The 18,975-nt window shown below is 40.1% G+C and overlaps 1 protein-coding gene across 8 annotated transcripts in view; it reads right to left on the bottom strand.

Moving 5' to 3' along the window:
• LOC117433285 (protein TANC2-like) overlaps nucleotides 1–17,598 on the bottom strand; it is a 222,268-nt gene extending 204,670 nt beyond the window's left edge. For 6 of the 8 annotated variants that reach the window (XM_034055416.3, XM_059006724.1, XM_059006725.1 and 3 more), the window contains exon 1: nucleotides 17,063–17,435. The gene's annotated coding sequence lies outside the window, so the exon portion shown is untranslated. Of the gene's footprint in view, nucleotides 1–16,304; nucleotides 16,360–17,062; nucleotides 17,436–17,476 lie in introns of those variants that run through there. The other 2 variants (XM_059006722.1, XM_059006723.1) reach the window with 2 other exon arrangements.
• Between the last annotated feature and the right edge of the window lie 1,377 nt (nucleotides 17,599–18,975).

Genomic DNA, 18,975 nt, shown 5'->3' with positions numbered 1-18,975 from the left:
TGGGGTGGATATGGGAGAGGCGGTAGGCTCATCATCAAAAAATTGACTGCCTTGTTTCCTCTGCTGTAGGCCAGGGCACTTGCAAGATTGCAGTGGCCCTCTTAATTAGCCGTATAAGCTCTGCCGACAGGGAGAGATTAACTGCAGGGGACATGCTGTCAGACTCCACGTCCTCAGATGGGAATGGCAGCTCCTGTTCGCCCACCGCCTCAGAGGCAGCGATGGACAACCTGCACTCGCAGCCCCATGGCAGGATAGCCGTTTCTCAAGCGTTTCTCAAAACTTGCAGGAGCTGCGATTAGCCAGTTCCTCCTTGGCATGCTCTGGCCCCAGGCTGTAAGAGCACCTGTGATGTGGGTCCTCAACAGGCAGACTGGCCTTGCATGTCTCCCAGGGATAGAACCTGGGAATGATGCAAGGAGCAAGCAATGCAGCATACAGATACAGCTGTATAGTTGCTGCCTCAATCTGCTTATAGATAAATCGACAGGGCTCGTCAAGACCCGGATCGGTACCTGGAAGGTACGGGTCAGTTCGGTACCAGTTTGGTGTATTTAAAACAGGACTAGTGCAGTACTAGTTCGGAACCTTGCCACAAGGCCGGTTCAGTACCGATTCGATGACTTTAGCACCGGGTCGGTACAAAGATGGGTCAGGTCGGTACAGGTTCAGTAGCTTTAGCACCGGGTCAGTACCAGGACAGTACTGGTACCAGGTCGGTGACCTCGGTACCAGTCTGACACGGGTCCACAGTCACCGCGGGTGGCAGAAAATAGTAATTAAACAATTAAATAAATAATATAAAAAACATTTCGTATGGTGCTAAAAGTAAAAACAAGTAATAAAATAACCAGTTTAGAACCAGTTCAGTGGCTTTAGCACAGGGACGGTACTGGTACCGGTGTGCAGTCACCGCTGGCGGCAACGTACAGGGATCCTCACCTGTAAAAGCCACTGGCAAAACCACTCAATCAGTACCAACACGAGACTGAGGGAAGCCTGCTTGTTAGAATGAACTAACAGCCTTCGCAATGGTGATGCTAAAAAGCTGTCACCAAAACAGCATCAAGATACTGTGGTTGAGGATGCTTAAAGCAACAACAACAACCAAAGACAATATCTCGGTCCTGCGTAGTGCTGCTGAGCCCAGCAGCTGCTCTTACTGCACATGTGCTTTGAGCACCACGTTGCAGACAGGCCTGCGTGCAGTATTTGAAAAAATAAAGAGAGAAAACACTTTCTCGACAAAACACAGTAATTGAACAATGACATAAAAAATAAAAAAACGTCTCATATGGTGCTGAAAAGCAAAAACGAGAATTAAAATAAACTCCAGCCGCAGCTATGCAGCCTGGGGGGGGTGGGGGGGGGGGGGGGGGGGGGGGTGGAGCACAAAGTCAGCCAACTTATGTTACTGGATCCCTGGGAAGGAGCAACGAGAGCCGCTGGCTTCACACGGGGATGTAACAAGCAACAGGTTGTACACAAAACGTGTAATTAGTAAAAACTATTACAGCAATATCACACAGAATTTGTGTAAAAAACAATTTGTGTAAAGAAATGTGAAATATATACAGATAGAAGCAACAATATACTTTATCTGAACTAAGCTCTCCGGTCGGGTCAGTGAGCCCAGTCCTTATCAGGGTTATCCCCAGGCCGTTTCGGCTGGGCAGGCCATCCGGCTAAGTGACTGTCGCCGCCCAGCTGAACAACCCTGATCCGACCGTCTTGAGGATGCTACTGTGCCTTTAACAATAAGGATTGATTACGCTGCTAGCAGACTAGATCACTTGCACGTTGCTGGATGAAAAAAAAAAAAATTGGAACCACTTGACAGCTGTGTTGCTGTGTTACGTCTTGACACTACATTTAACCAATCAGGAGAGTTGAAGGGGTGGGTTTTCCGTTTTAAGCACTTCTAGAGGCTGAAACGTTAAAATGACTGCTAAAAAAAATGTAGAAAATGAAAAAGAGCAGCCTGCTTATAGTCAACGAAGAGCAACTTGTAGAAAGTGAATTGGATGAACTGCAAGAGGGGCCTGTGTAAAAAACTAAGCATCGTGACAGTGGGTATGATGTTATGTTGGGGGGAAAAAATAGAAATGTTTTTTTTTACAGCAAGGAATTGGGTGGTATGACCTGCAAGCTCTGCCAGAAACACAAGCAAAGGATCATGGGGAAAATGGAGCAGTGTAGCCTGGGTATGCATTAGGTTGCATTGTTATTCATTAGTATTATTATAATTCTTTGTCTTATTATATATTTAAGGTAAGGCATTATAGCTCCTGGCTATAATGCTCTGCCACCCGGCTGTACAGAATTTCTGGGGAGAACCCTGCTTCACAGGCTACGTGGAGCAGCTTTGGTATAGCAATATTCAGGTTTTGGGTCTTTAGGAGGTAAATACCCCATACGGTAATGGTTACATTTCGTACTTGAAAGGGAAACAATTAAATCTCACATACCACAATGATGAGATAATTACAATGTGACTACACAGTTTATCAGATTAAATGCTGTATGAGATGTTTCTTAACTGGTTTAGGAACCCATGTGTCAAATTCAGAGGCATTAGAAAGTCCCTCCTAATAATGACTTGGGGGAAGTCTGCAAAAAATTCAGACATGATATGTACAGTTACGAGAAGCTTCAATCATTTTTTTTCCCTTGTATAGCAAGTTAATTCTCACTGTACAAATATATAATAAGTGTAATATAAATACACACACACACACTACAACCTACCATTCGTTTACATACCCTTTTAACTCCTTCCTTGATCATTGTGTAGATGAAGTCCTGGTTTTTTCTCTGTGCTGTGGGTGGCCGTGTTAACAGAATTAAACCTTCTATGCAGTGATCAGGGGAACAAAAGCTAGTTCCACCGTCTTTAAACAACATGGCCAATCTGATTTTTATTCGTGGAGCCTTCCCTGTGGATTGAGGTTGAGACACAATGCTGGTGTGTGGGTATAAAATAAGAACATTCCCTCCTGTTCGCCTTCTGGGGATCAGGAGTGGTGTATTGTGGGTACACTGTCCTGGGGAAATCAACTGGTTCCAATTCAAAGGTGTTTTACCTGCCTGTCCAGCTGTCTTCTTACAGAGGTTCACTGATAATTAAATAAACACTTGCCAAGCTATGCTGACTTACACTTGAATTGTTTATACCAGGCTGGATATATAAAGCACTACAGAGAACAAGGACCAGAACAAATAGGTTACAATGATCCGCATCTATAACACGTAGAATACAGAATAAAGTTTAATCCAAATCAGGGAGAAAAATATTGGTAAAAAAAAAATTTACTTGGCCACTAGAATCAACACAAAAGGAATACTATCGGCTCACCAGTTAAAAAGTCCATTTTTTTTGTGAAAAATAATTACAGTTGTCATTCACTGGTATATTTATGGGCAGACACAGGCTTCCTGTAGTTCTGAGTTGATTAATCTACAGACCTGTTGTGTTGAAAGAGGTCAATGTGTGCCAGAGAGAGCTGGAGACGCCGGCACCCAAAGATTCATTTGTATTTATAACTACTGGGAAACCATTCTAAGTAAAAATTACAGGTGTGTTCACACGCTCACAGTAGGATTTGCTTTCCTGTCTATTTCCTCCTGCTTTTCAATAAAAGACAAGCACAAAAAGGCAGCTCCTGACTCTGTTTCCCTTTTTGACTCTATAGTCCTCCTCACATTGCAGCAGTAATAAAACTTGCATTTCTCAATAATGTATTCGTGATCACTAGCTTCACCTGCACAATGATAAGGACAGCAGTGAACACAATGAACAGGACAGCGGTCCATACCAGCCCTCTAATTTCTATACTGATTTGTTATCCTTTATGATGCTCACCATTGGCTTAAAGATGAGTCGATCACAACCAGGGAGCACACCTCCAACCTCTCGACTCCAAAAGGCATCTTAAAACCACCAAGACACTTTATAGCCAGCATTTATGCAATGAGATCAGTCTTGGCAGGCACACAAGTGGCAGCATGCAGGTGTTTAACAGGCACACTGCCTGATGGTTAATCATCCCCTTGCCTGACCTGTTATCTGCTTCTTGCCCCGGCAGTGAGACCGATGCAGAGAAGGTGCGGAATTCTACAGGGAACATTCTCAATATAAATTTCCAACTACAGTGACAGAAATGTCAAATTGCAAGAGGAAAAAAAGGTTATCTGCATATGGATAATACTGCATTGTTCTCTGTGTGCATTTCATTAAGTCTGTTTTAAGTGGGTGGGGAGGAAAGAGAATCGAACTTCTATTTAGTTTACTTTTTGAAGACTCAAAGCCATAAATCAAAAAGGTCCTGGGTTTGGGAATATCTCGGCTTTAGGATAATGTTCCAGTGGCTTTAAAGGGAAAACAAAGAAACGAAATGGGTGCAATCAGCCAGATATCCAGAAAGAAATCTGTTAAGAATTTTATCCACACGTCTTCAGCAGACACACCATATAACAGCACTGTGAAAATTACAGCACAGAAAATCCTGAGAACCTAAACTATAGCCAATGCTAGTACATAATGGTTCCAAGTAATATAAAAGCAATCAACGAGAGATGGATACCTTGCAAGCTTATACAATAGTAAAAAGCCAAATGGATGATTGTTCAGCGTTATGTTTTATGTTTAAAATATGGAGTGTTACAGATGCAGAGAGCACAAGCCAATTCCAGTCCGAAGTGAAATAAAAGCATGCAACCAGCTGCTAGTCTTTCTGCTTTGTTGAACCAACTGATAAACAGTCAATACTGCTGATACAATCATTCAGACAGGATTTAAAATAGTGATTCCAAAAGGCAGACAATGATGTATTCGTCTTTCTGCTTTTCAGTGGCAACATGAAATATATTTGAGTTATTCAGTTCAACATCTCCAAGCTCCGTTTTCTAGACTTTTTACTTTTCAATGGACGGCTTCAAATAAACATGTTTTTCATCAAACACAAAAGGAGACACTCATACATGCATAAGCATGTTCTATTTACACGTTAGTCTTGCCTTAGATTCTTCTCTACAGAGGAATAATAATCCCATTGATGTAATATTTGAAGATCACATTCAGCTTTTCAAAAACATATTTGTCTAACATTCAAAGAGGAGGGCTCATTCTCTTACAGTATATGAATGCTGACAGTATTCATTTTAAGCAAGCACAATGTGCCTTCACCAGTGCAGTATCTCAATAACTTGCCCTCTATATTGCAATGAAATCATATCCTTTTTTCCATGTGGCTTTGCTTTGCTGCAACACTACTGTAGTCTGCCTTATTTCCTAACCCGCTTTTCACTGTGTCTCTTCAAAGATTTCACATTAATTATACAGCCAGCCAGCCACCCACCCACCGACTCTGCTACCGTTGCTATTTCCAGAAAAGACTAGTCTTTCTCCCTCTCCTTCTCAATGCAGCTCCCCAGTGAATGCAGAATAATCAGGTTTCATCTTCTGCTGTACCACGATAGCTGACTCTTTTCCTAGCTAACCACCATTGCATCCCCACCCCCACTCAGCCTTCACTACCCTACAGAAGCATGCATTGAGAATTCCATGTTCCGTCTTAAAGCTGCAGAGTCACAGATCATGTCCATTGTAACATGCAATTCTGTGGTCTGTTTGTACAACATTCTCCCACAGTTGTTGACAGTCCAGTTTTTTTACATTCACAGTACACTATAGTACTTCATACTGTGAACCAATTAGGCATGCTCCTGCATCAACAGCAGTGGGAGGTTATACAAGGACATGTCTGCATATAGCTTGAACACAGAATGTTCCACTGGTTACAAAGCCAGCTCCCAAGAACAAAATCTATTCCTCTATTGAACTTAAATAGGCTGCACTAGAACCTCGATTTCAACTTATATTAAAAAAAAAGTTTTCTGGTTTGAGGTGTTGTGAAACTTTGTTTTGTGGTTTATCAGTGATGACATGTTTCTGCTTTGCTAAAATGACATCAGACCATTTGCGGTTTACACAATTACCTTAGCAATTATGATTATTAAAATCATTATTGCGGCTAGCAAGCAAACCACTGTAATGGATTTATAAGCCCATACTGTAAATACATAGATGTTCAACTGCATTGTCTTGGTTGTCAGAAAAACATTGCATTCTCACCTGGAGAAACAAACAATGTGAATTTGCCGAGGGATCTGGTCTGATAGTTACATGGCACGGCATAGCGGTGTCATGAAGCCCACAGGTTCTTTGAGAAATTACCTCGGTTAACATCATCTCACAAACCTGATTACTGTCACGTTGTGTGCAGCCTGTCAAATGTTGTGTGGCCGGACTTTACCAAGTAACCACAGGATAGAATTAATTTCCAATGCAACTAACCACCAATGATCACCTCGGCTGATTTTGGGCAGCCTGTCAAATGCTGCGTGGGCGGTCTTATCGGGATACAATAGTAAACTGTATGCATCTGTTTCGCACTCGTAATATGCCGTCATAAGCAAACGTGAATCCCGCTATATCACGCCCGGTTATATATCACGAATTATGCCTGTACGGCGATCATATAAAGCGGGTTCATCTGTACTTCTAAAAACATTCTGCTAAACTTGCGTTCGAAGTTTCAAACAGGATTGTGCATAGACATCAGAATTCTTATCTCCAGAGAGAGAAGAAAGCAAGCTCAGGAGGTTACATTACTAATTTTATAATATTGCTGGTATGTTTTCCATTCCCAATACATGGTGCAGAATACTGCTCTCTGGAGTAAATAGGCGTTTATAAAATGGGGAGTAATGTCTCTGTAGAAAGGCTGGGGAAAGTGAACAGTTATAGGGTGCAATCGGAGCTCAGAGGCACAAACATGTTCCACTTGACACACAGCTCTCAAGAGATGAGAGAATCTTGCCAGGGGCATATAGCACTCCACAAATCATATATATTCTCAGGCCAACCTGAAGCACTCCACAGGATTAAACTAGTGCTGACCTTGAGAAATGGGGTTCTCAATTTGGCTATGTTGTGCTTTTGGTCTTGTGTCACAATACAAATGATGCATATTTCTATTATGACACGATAGATCATCTGAAGAATCTTTACCCCTACGGAACTACAGAGTTCACAACATATCATAAAACATAACTGTACCATGATTTAGAGACAAGTGAAAATGGTAAATCAACAACATCCTTTGAAAAAATTAAATCAAATCAAATCACCTGCACACACCATATGGGATGTCGAATGTATGTATTTAATTTAGGACTTTTATTGACGAATATATTTCAGCTGTAACTTCCAGTCCTGAAGAATTTATACAGAATTTAGAGAAAAGTTGTGGACAGACTCCGATCAAAGAAAACAGAAAACCAAAAAAAGAAGTGGCAGCTGTAAATAAACAATCCATTTGGTGAAAAGTTGTATTGTACTTCTGTCTCCAGTCCTGCAGAGTTTCTTCACACACACGTATTGGAAAGTCAATGGCAGCCTTGGTCTAATTGGCTAATGAACAGTGGCGGTCCCTGGGAAGTCATTGTGAACGGTGGCAGATTGATTGGGCGCACTTTATCTGGGCCTTTGTGCTCTGTTTAACAGCACACAACCACATTTTGTGTTCTGCTGGATTCCAGTGCACTTTTCCCCTTTGCTCCTCAATGAACTGACTGCATTCTACGTCATCCTTTCAGTCTGTGTTTCTTTATTACAATGCGGGAGTTTGTCTTGGGGAACGCAATGCAGTTTAAATTCACAAAGTGTGTGCAGGGTGGGTATATTACAGACTCAATATGGACTTCTCACTGCAGCAGAATTAGTGCTCTCATCTTATTCAGGAATCATTCTTATTCAGGCATGGTATTAGAAGGAAGAGCCCAGTGTTAATGCAGCTGCAGTGACTGACAGATAAGATACAGCTAGCTCTTTCCCTGTTGCGCCATAAACATTCAAATGCACACATTCTCCATTGAAATGCCACTGCCATATTAAGTAAAGTGATTAAAACACAATGTGCAAGCAAACAAAATCTCCTTTCATGCATGACAACCCCATATGGGTACACATACAAAAAAAACTCTCTTCTAGTCTTTATATGGAGACATACAGAAGATGCAAATGCATGAGGACTTCATTTGAGGATGCTATTTTTCCTTATATAAAGCAATGGAAAAAAATACAGTACAATTACATTAAGGTGAGTGATAAACAGACTCCATTGTGATTTAGCAGTTGCTTCAAACAATTTAACAGCAAATGCTGGAGGTTTTCAGTATAATTCTGTGTAAATAAATATAAAGTACAATGAATGGGGCAACAATATTAATCCAGAAATAGGACAACAGGTTTTTTTATGCTGGGTTGCTTTTTGGATAATAATAATAATAATAATAATAATAATGATAATAATAAATAAATAAATAAATAAATAAATAAATAAATAAATAAATAAATAAAATACACATTTCACTTATATAGCGCTCTTCATGCAAGCATTCCATGGTGCTTTACAAAAAATATAAAAAATTGTGTATATATAGTCCAGCTACAAATAGTTTTCAAACAGGATTTAAAAGATTAAATTGTGCTAACATTCCTGATATGAATTGGTAGCAAATTCCAAAGACGAGGGGCATTATAACTAAATGCCCCAGCTCTAACAGAGTTCAAACTAATTTTAGGGACTGTCAGAAGATTAGCATTAACCGATCTCAGGGAACGACCAGGAACATATGGGGTCAGCAGATCTAAAAGATAAGATGGTCCAAGACCATATAAGGCCTCATAGGTAATAAGAAAAACTTAATAATAATAATAATAATAATAATAATAATAATAATAATAATAATAGCATCAGTAATAAAAAACAATCTTGAATGAGATGGATGGAGTAATTGTATCAATTAAATATGCTAATATAATGTTTTAAATCGCTTGACAGCACTAATATTAACACTATCCACAAAAAACATTTTGACAGTGTTTTCTTAAAGTAGCAGTTTACTTAGGCATATCATTTTTTCTGTGCGTGTTTTAACTTGTAAAAAAAAAAAAAAGTTACAATCCTGATTGTTTCAGCTGATCAGATTCTAAGTTTAACAGTCATTATCTCACTGGTTGGTGGATTCCCACAAATCAGTTTAAATTCCAGGATTCCGAAAAATCTCACAGACCACTTTTGAAACAATTAGGCTTTTGATAGGCGTGCCACCAATTAAAGGGTTTAAAATATAGTCTGAATAAGCCCCAGGCACGATGACATTGGATTACAGTGGACAACACTGGAGGGAGGGGCTGTCTGGAAGAAATCAGGTATTAACCTGTGGTTTCACTTGATGTGTAGCAATTTATTTGTGTAACAACAGAAGAACGGAGAAGTGGGGCAGCTAAAAGATGGGAAACGGACTAAATGGATATGGAGCCTCTAATAGGCCCCCTTTCACACAAAGGCAAATATGGCTGTATGCATCTGTGTTAAAATGGGACTGGCTTTTGCTAGCATTGGTGTTTATACAAAAATACAACATGATAATGACAACATGAACATTTCTAAAATAGCCTCGCTGCAACAGAATAAACTGTGATTTGAGGTGGTTTGTGTTGGGGAAGGTTGGCTAATGACAAGCTGCAGTCCTTACTGTGCAGTCTCTCTGCTAACGCTGTGGCTTAATATAAGGAAGCATTACTAATGCAATGCTCTAGAGGGTAGCTACTGCAAAACACATACTGGACATTTGGCAGGGAATGGGCTGCTATTTGCTATTAAGGGACATGTTGGGTGTTAACTGCAGGGCCCTGTTCACACTTGTGTCTCTGTTAACCCTTTAAAACATCGTTGTACACAAGTGTGAAATGCACTACCCACAACTCCCACTAGATGGCAAGCATCGTTGCTACCTATAATCTAGCATGGTTGACAATACCAGAAGTCATCGCCTTAATGCGGTAGGCGATGTGTCAGTCATGGATTGGGGGATATACGTGATTGGATTAGACACCGAAGGAGGCGTGACTGAGGGTATTTCAGGGGATGTGGCCAAGCAATTTGTTCCTTTGTTATGGTTACGGACGAACCTGAACAAGGAGTACGGTGATAAGATAACCGAGAGTGCTGTATTTTGTTTGTGTTTATAACTGTTTATTTGTAATTATTAGACGGCTAAACACCAGGGAGCTGTCGCTGTCAAGCCAGCATTAAAACCTGGATTACAACTACTGCACCAGTCACTAATCACTGTGTATTCACCACCAGCATGGGAGCACCACAAAAGGAGCCATGCCTGGACATTGCCTTTGTTTCTTACTGTTTCGGGACTGAAACCCAGTATTATTTCGCTGTGTAAACTACACGTTGCAGTGTGTAGTTTATTGAACAGTGCAAAACCATGAAAAAGAAAAAAAAAATAACTGTTTGCACCTTGAACTCTGTCTGTGTGTTATTGTCAGACCACTGCATCACATCTACACCTGCACACTACAAACCACTTTGCCCTGTCTTACAAACACAAGCAAACTAAAAAAAATAACTAAAAAAAAACGTTTATTCATGTGTGGTCCAAGTAAAATATGTTTTCCCTTGCAATCAAAAATCCATTTTTGATTGAGTAATTAAAGCTTGCCCATAAACTCGTTCAAAAAGAGGAAGATTTCGGATCGGAGCAGCATGTCTGGCCAAAATCTCCCACCAGGCCATAATTCCAGTCCATAGTTTTGTGCAACCCAGCTGTGAATTTTCAGCATTTCCCATCTGTAGTGTGTTACTGCGCAATCCCTGCCTCTTACACGTTTGCATAGTCTGCAGTTATTATTTTGTGCACAATAATATTATACAGTATATACAGTGTATATATTGCAGTTGGAGCAAAACCCTTGACTGGAATTGGTACAGGATATAGCCTTTACAATACACTAAATTGCTCAGCCTGTAACAAAGGGACTGGGTTGGAGGGCAGGGTGTCTAAATCTGCAACCTAGAGTTGAATCCTGTCCACAATGCGTTCTAGTTCACATAAGGCACCACTCATCTCTGGAGCTCTTTTCATTCTGCACATATTACATAAGGCAACAAAACAATAACCCTGCAGTATACAGCATGTTTGTGTATATATTTAAGGGCAGGTTAGGACAAAAGATATGGACTGGAATGCACTACTGGTGTCAGGTGAAAGAAGCACAGTAAATATGCCACGGATTTGAATGCAATTTCTGTCACCGTTAAAAGAAACAGAGCAGACCTTAGTTTAAAGACTTTATTATAAAATTCTGCTTTTAAAAAGAAGAATTCTCTATAGATAGGCGATATATGTCAAGCCATTGTGGGAACAACAGAGAACTGATTCCAGGTATTGACTCACTGGCTTTCACTTCGTGGTCCTGCCCTTGGAGATCCATCGATCCTGCCAAAATAAAGCCAGATCGCCATGGCAACAGAGGAAGCTGCACAGTCTCTCCCAGCTGGAGAGGAAATGGATGCCCTCATCATCGGCAGAACAAGCACCAGAAAGAGGTCACAAAGTTTATCAGAACAAGCCCAGCAGTGCCCAGGGGTGGCTGAAGCTGACGCCATCGGTCATTCCAGCAATTGCTGAGGCTCAATCTGGTTGTGTAGTTCACACAGCTACATTATGGGGGGTATAAAGTGATAGGACAAAATATTGAAAAGATATCCAGTACTGTTTCTAGCACAAGCTTTTATGTAAATGGCCTATTCTTCGCTGATGTATTTGTAATTGCATCTCCTGTTCTGTAATGTATAAAAGGTGCAGCTCTCTGTTGCAAGTTTCACTCATGTTGGTTAAGACCGCAGTTCTAACAGACATTACTTGAGGGTTGATCGTGAGTGCTTCTATATCCAATATTGCATAAATGAGTAACTCTCAGTGCATCACTCTTACTACATCAACCAAAGTTATTCAAATATGTGCATTGAAACAGAATATTAAGAAAAATGTCATTTATTTAAAAAATTAAGAAATAAAGAAATGTATAAATTGGTGTATTCCAGTGCTGGGAAATGCTCTTGGAGAGATGTGTACTAAACTCTGTGTTTTCAGCCCTGTGGGCTAATGAAGCCGTTATAATGGAGGAACGAGGTTACTGAACTGCAGGAAAGTAACCGCATCTACAACAGTGTAACGCAGTATTCCATATGGAACACGATGACGAGAGGACTTTACAGCGCTGAAGGGCACTGCCGCAGCCTGCCACCTTGAGCAATAACAAACGACTACCACTCTATGGATTGTGTAATAGCTACAGTCTATATAATACTATTTTAAAGGGCAAGTCTTGGAACGTCATTTATATAATGTAGCCAAACTCCGTATAGTACTTTTTCTACCAGAGATGGAATATTTTATGGCTTGGAAAAGGTTGAAATGCATATATAAACTGTACATAGACGAATGAACACCTGATTTACAATGCACAGCATGACAGATACAGGGCAATGATGAATTAAACATACAAAAATATCGAGGGTGCATTTTTCAGTATATTAGAGTTTACTACCCTGTGACTGATTTGTATCCCAGACTTTCTTTTTTTTGTTTTCATATTTACCAAGGGCCTTATAAGAGCCTGTTCCCTTTTCACATTTCTATTTTGCTTCCTCAGCTTAAACGGTAACACGTCACCTCATACTGCTCAAGCATGCTCCAGATGTGATGTGTTATATTTACAAAGGAACCATTGCAGAATGTAAACTTACCAGGTTTGCATTCTACTCTACACATGAGGATAAACTGTGGAAGAATGCACTTGTACAAACACCAAGGAATTATTTTAAAATTGATGCAAGACTGTTGGATTTTAAAATACCTGTACATATTACAGTTGCTTTCCCTCCACCCCTTTCACTTTTGTCCTGGAATGACATATAAAAGCATTACCATCTGGCTGCACCTCTTTGATTACAGTACACAGCACTCTTTAATTACACCTTTTCGTTTTTGTTTTTTCAAAAATAAAGTTACACAGCATTGCTAAACACCAGCGGAACATTGTGAACCAGGGAAAAGTTCAAAAGCCACACAGGCTGGATTTTTTTTTTTTTTTTTTTAAAACAAGTTTTACTGGTTCGACACACATTTAACCTGATTAAACTGAATGAAGTAACCCAGTCAGCATAAAAGAATGTATTTAAATACATCAACTTCATCTGATGTCACGCTGAAAAGGTGTTACTGACCAGGTAGGCTTTGCAACAAATCACAGATGTGCTGTACATATCTTTTTCAACATTCTAATGCTTGTGTTGATATTTCTGTTCATATACAGCATCGTGAATCAGCTTATCAGAGTTTTGTTACGCTTTGTCACAAAGCCTTCTGTAGGTCAAGTCACCCATGTACACAACATAAGGGTAAAGTATGAAAATAAAATAGAAAAAGAAGAGTGGTCTATCAAACTGAGTAAAGCCGTATGGGACCCTATGCTACAAGCTATCGATCTGCTTTTAATGATGTGTCAAAGACATGGAGGGTTAGGCTCTGCAAACTGCTGGAAGAAGAACAAAGAGTTGCTGTGGAGCTGCAGACACTGCCACAGGGAGAGGAACAGAACCACTCAATACGATTCAGTGACTATGGGCTGGAGCTTCCCAAACCTTTAGTCCCTGAGCAAATCCGAGGCTGGTCCCTGAATTTAGGCTGGCTGCGTCTTCAAACACCCATTAATGTGCTATTGCACATCATGCATACCACAGCGCTAACATGCTCCCTTACAAAATCAAACCTGCTAAGTAGCCATCCTTTTCACAGATGGTTTAATTACTGCAAAAACATAACCACATCTGAGATTTCTAACTGTAGATTTTGTAGTAAGAATCCAGTGCTGTCTGTAGGAAGACCCCTAAACTTACAGGATTTCTAATTAACAGACACACAGATAATTGCGGAACGCAGGTTTAGAGAAAACAGGCGGGCAGTGTTTACGACGGCAATAAAAAAAATAGGTTGGCAGGCAGCACCTTTGCTGTTGACCTGGTGTGTTTGGCTACTGCATTCCATCAACTCCCACACGGTCCTGCCTTTTCATCTGGGCTCCATACTGTAACCACACATGTGGGCAACAGCCTTTAGGAAGCAACGCAGGTGTGGAGGAAACCTCCTTCCTCTGTTTTTAACACCTAGCGGCAAGATAAGACCTCGGTTTGATGTTTCACAGTATCCCATAAGGGTAGCCTAACCAGCACAGTCCACCCACACAATACCCAAGTGTCAACAACGGTTTTGCTCCCATGATCTGATAAACAGCCCTTCACAGACTTTAAAATCGGCTGTATCTATTCCCTCCAGGACCACAGAAATTCTCACATTGGTGTGTTTTGCAGGAAATGTATCTGCGATTGGCAGGATTGACAATGAAATCCCAGTGCAATTCACAGCATTCTCCGCCCGGAAACAAAGAAATCAAATACAGTGGGCAGAAGCAGAATTAAAAGAAGGGCGAGGCTTTTACAGAGGAAGCAAGTATCAAAAATGTGTCCGAATGATATTTATGGCATGGGTGATTGGCCACCTGAAATGGTGGGGAAACAAATCAGGGTAAATATTGGTATACAGTAGATGCACAAAAAGATGACAGGGGTCTAATAGTTACAGCCTGATCGGCAGGTGAGTCTGTATCTTTTAGTGGAACCCCCCCAGTAATTCAGTATTCTTGAATAGCACAGATCCAGAACCTCTCAAAGAACGAGCACAGTTTCTTGAAATGTAAAACACACGTTCTCCACTAAGCCTGCTTTACGCCTCTTTCCCTGGCTCAGATAAACCTGCCAGTAAGACAGATTTCCTAAGCCGGTTGATCGACTGGCGTTTCCTGAAGCGATCTGAAAGAAAAGCACTGATATATGGACATCCTGTACATTATTTAACAATGTATTCATTAAGAAGTCCCACCCCAGCAGCACTCTAAATCAAGCTTGCTCGTTCTCCCTCTTCTCTGGTACACACTGCAGCAAAAACAGACCGTCCCTTTTTCTCTGTGCACAATAATTGGCTTCTTCATAGCCCTGAACACACCTTCATTAATGTATATAATTTGCATAACCACCACAGGGATGGAAATAAGCCTCCTATTACACACAGCAGTGCAGGTCTGAATATGTTTGATGAGCCCCATTGTATACGCAGGCAACAAGCTCAGATGTGTCTTATTAAACTCATAGTGAAACGAGGAATGGGTCAAAGCGCAAAGCAAAGGGAGTCTTATTTCCATCCCAGACCTGGAGACACATTGCTCTGTGTTCCTGGAACACACTTTGGAAAAGAGATGCTGCATATCTTCACTGAAATCCAAGTTAAGAAAACCAATCAATCAATAAATATAAGCTATACAACCCTACCCACATAAATAAAGCATCATAAAGCATACCTGGCTAAATGCATATCGGTAATGTATTTCTGATAACTGCAGTATATGAATGGTCTTGTCTTTCTCCAAGATGTATTGTCTAGAAATTGTCTATGCAATTAGCAAGGAAACACAATCAGTAAGCACTATATGCATGACAGAGCAACTAAAATATGTATGTGGTGTGTTTATAGGTATAAAAGACCAATATGACCAATTAAAACCGCACTATATCCATTATTTAAATATAACACAACACACTAGTCCAACATTTTTTGACATAATACAAAATAAACTGTTCAAACATACTGAATTACATATTAATACCAGTATCTATCTCAAAAACTCTACCGATAAGCCCTGTTCTTATAAAACAACCACAGAGAATCCAAAAATAAAAATACATAAATAAACACATGGGCAGCTGAGCGGCTGTTTATGAACACAAAAATGCTGTACATGGCAGAATCTAATTACCCAATCAAAAACAATATTGCAAAACGCGATTAGATTATGGTTAGGACCCCCCCCCCCCCCAAACCCCCCTCTCTCCCCCCCTTTTTTATTTGGTCTCCAATTCCCCAAACCAATCTGCTGGCATTTCACTGAGCACAGCGCTCATTTGTGCATTCCGTGTTCTCATTCTATTCTGTTACCCGAGAACTCGGCTGTAGCAAACTGACACACCTAATTATATTATTTTATTTGCTATTGCAACCTTGCATTATTATTAGTCAAGGAATGGGGCGTTCATCTACACGCTGGTCTTCATTTAATCCCTCTTAGTCTGTCTTTGTGTTTGACACCAGTATCTACCATTTCATTCTTCGTTGTTTATTTATTTATTTATAACCATTAACATAATATCCCCTTATTTTTGGTCACTCCTGAAACGATTACGACATGCAATGAAGAACATGCGATTGTTTATTTAAGAAAAAAAAGCATGTGTAACAGAATAAATAAATAAAAAAAAACGCGTTACCTTTTCACACAGACTACCTTTTTCCAAAATACTCCTCCCCGATTCTTAACCTCACCTGGAAATAGACTATGCATTACATTTAAATAGCTGGCTTTACTTTATCTAGTATATTCATTAGCCCCTTTAAAATACTGACATAGCAATGGTCATTGTAATACCGGTAGCATTTGAAGATATCGCTTAAATTTATTCCCTCCCAACTACGACCCTACCACCAAGCAAGTATTATTATTGTGTTTTAATACTACTTGTCATAAAAAAAGCATGCTTAATAAACACATTGTTTTAAAATAAACATCATCTCCTCCCCCGCCCTATTTCCATTGCCTAGGGATTTTGCAAAACAACAAAACAATGCAGTGATGATTGTGTTCATTCATTCTTATCTTATCCATGGGAGTGTACTACAGAATGTAATGCTACCGGCACTGCAATCCGGCACCTACATGCTTAAATAATATTAATAACAATGTTCAAAATAATACAAATATTATTACATTATGCTTGTCGACGCATGTTTGAAATGTATTCACATTTACACTGTTTACCACCTTATGACATATATATATATATATATATATATATATATATATATATATATATATATATGTGTGTGTGTTTATGTGTTTATTTTAATCATATGTGTTTGCATTGTCTGGCGAAAATATATATATATATATCCAGGAAGTTCATTTTCCAGCATTGCATTTCCATAAAAGAAAACCGCTTTGTGACTTTTTGAATTATTAATTACCTACCTTATGCTTATTGCTTCCACCAGTGCTCGTTTGTTGTGGACTAGGAGCGGCGTACTTAGAAGGCTCGAGGTTTTTATTCCCCGAAATATATATTTTTTTTTTAAAAGCACCTCCCGACTCCACTACCAGTCCCTAGTCCCTCTAGCAAATGTATCTCCCGGGTACTGGGAAAAATAGCACAAAACCGAATAATACAGTTCAGAACGAACACGAGGATCGTACAAGCCTCTCTCGCTAGTCTCTCATTGACACTACAGTCCAAACACACAACTGCTTTCCGAATGGATTCATAACAACAACACACTCCAACACATTACGGACTCAGCACAGCGCGGCGAGTCTCAGCGCCACACTTACAACCAGGACCAGCAGCACTGCATTATTCATGAAAGAAAGAGGGACGGGTTTGCATACCTTTGTAATTATTCAACAGGAGGTACAGTAGCCGAAGCGAACGCTGGTGTGCTTTTTAGACGCAAGAAACGTTAGACAGTGTAGGACATATGAACTACTGTCACCTAAGATGTTTGAATTGTCTGTAGAATGAACTAAATGACCATGACCCGTAGAAAATCTACAGGAAGCAGCCTTTTCATGGTTTCTTCTTCAAGTCAGTACAAAGAAACCCCAAAAAAGCTAGCCTTATAACCGTTTCCAATAGCAAAGTGTAATTAAGCACAGGTAGGCATTGTAAAGCACAGAGAGGTCTGGTAAAGCATAGGGAAGCATTGTAAAGCACAGAGAGGTCTGGTAAAGCATAGGGAAGCATTGTAAAGCACAGAGAGGTCTGGTAAAGCATAGGGAAGCACTGTAAAGCACAGAGAGGTATGGTAAAGCATAGGGAAGCATTGTAAAGCACAGAGAGGTATGGTAAAGCATATGGAAGCATTGTAAAGCACAGAGAGGTCTGGTAAAGCATAGGGAAGCACTGTAAAGCAGAGAGAGGTATGGTAAAGCATAGGGAAGCATTGTAAAGCACAGAGAGGTATGGTAAAGCATAGGGAAGCATTTTAAAGCACAGAGAGGTATGGTAAAGCATAGGGAAGCATTGTAAAGCACAGAGAGGTCTGGTAAAGTATAGGGAAGCATTGTAAAGCACAGAGAGGTCTGGTAAAGCATATGGAAGCATTGTAAAGCACAGAGAGGTCTGGTAAAGCATAGGGAAGCATTGTAAAGCACAGAGAGGTCTGGTAAAGCATAGGGAAGCACTGTAAAGCACAGAGAGGTCTGGTAAAGCATAGGGAAGCATTGTAAAGCACAGAGAGGTCTGGTAAAGCATAGGGAAGCATTGTAAAGCACAGAGAGGTCTGGTAAAGCATAGGGAAGCACTGTAAAGCACAGAGAGGTATGGTAAAGCATAGGGAAGCATTGTAAAGCACAGAGAGGTCTGGTAAAGTATAGGGAAGCATTGTAAAGCACAGTCTGGTAAAGTTACTTTCCAATATCAGTCACTAGTAGAAGTGAATTGAGGGTGATCTGGTAGAATACTCCCTAACATGCATAAAGATTGAAGAAAGGTCAGGCCCAGTGAGATGGAAGATGTGGTTGGAAACAGAATTTTTGTGTTGCTTTGCAGCAGATGTGTTTGGACCCTGCTAATTTGCTGGAGATTTATAAAGGAATGTCTCTTGTTGACGGGATGGATCAAACAATCTTTTCATGTTCATCACATTCCCTCGCCATCACACATTCTGACTTGGATGGATATACAAACAGCAAGGGAATCCAGCTCAGATAATCAGACTGTTGATAAAAAATGCTGTCAGTGCATTCGGATAATGAATTTGGTCATGCTACAGTATAATGCACATTTTGTATATGCAAAGGGAATTGCAACCTATGGATTACATATCAGCATATTTTCTGCTCAACATTTAAAATGGGTATTTGTTTTGGTATTTTTTTTAAGATTG

The sequence above is a fragment of the Acipenser ruthenus genome, chromosome 33, assembly GCF_902713425.1.
Source record: "Acipenser ruthenus chromosome 33, fAciRut3.2 maternal haplotype, whole genome shotgun sequence".
Classification (NCBI taxonomy): domain Eukaryota; kingdom Metazoa; phylum Chordata; class Actinopteri; order Acipenseriformes; family Acipenseridae; genus Acipenser; species Acipenser ruthenus.
Note: the sequence above shows the minus strand (reverse complement) of the source record. Positions and strands in the feature narration are given on the sequence as shown.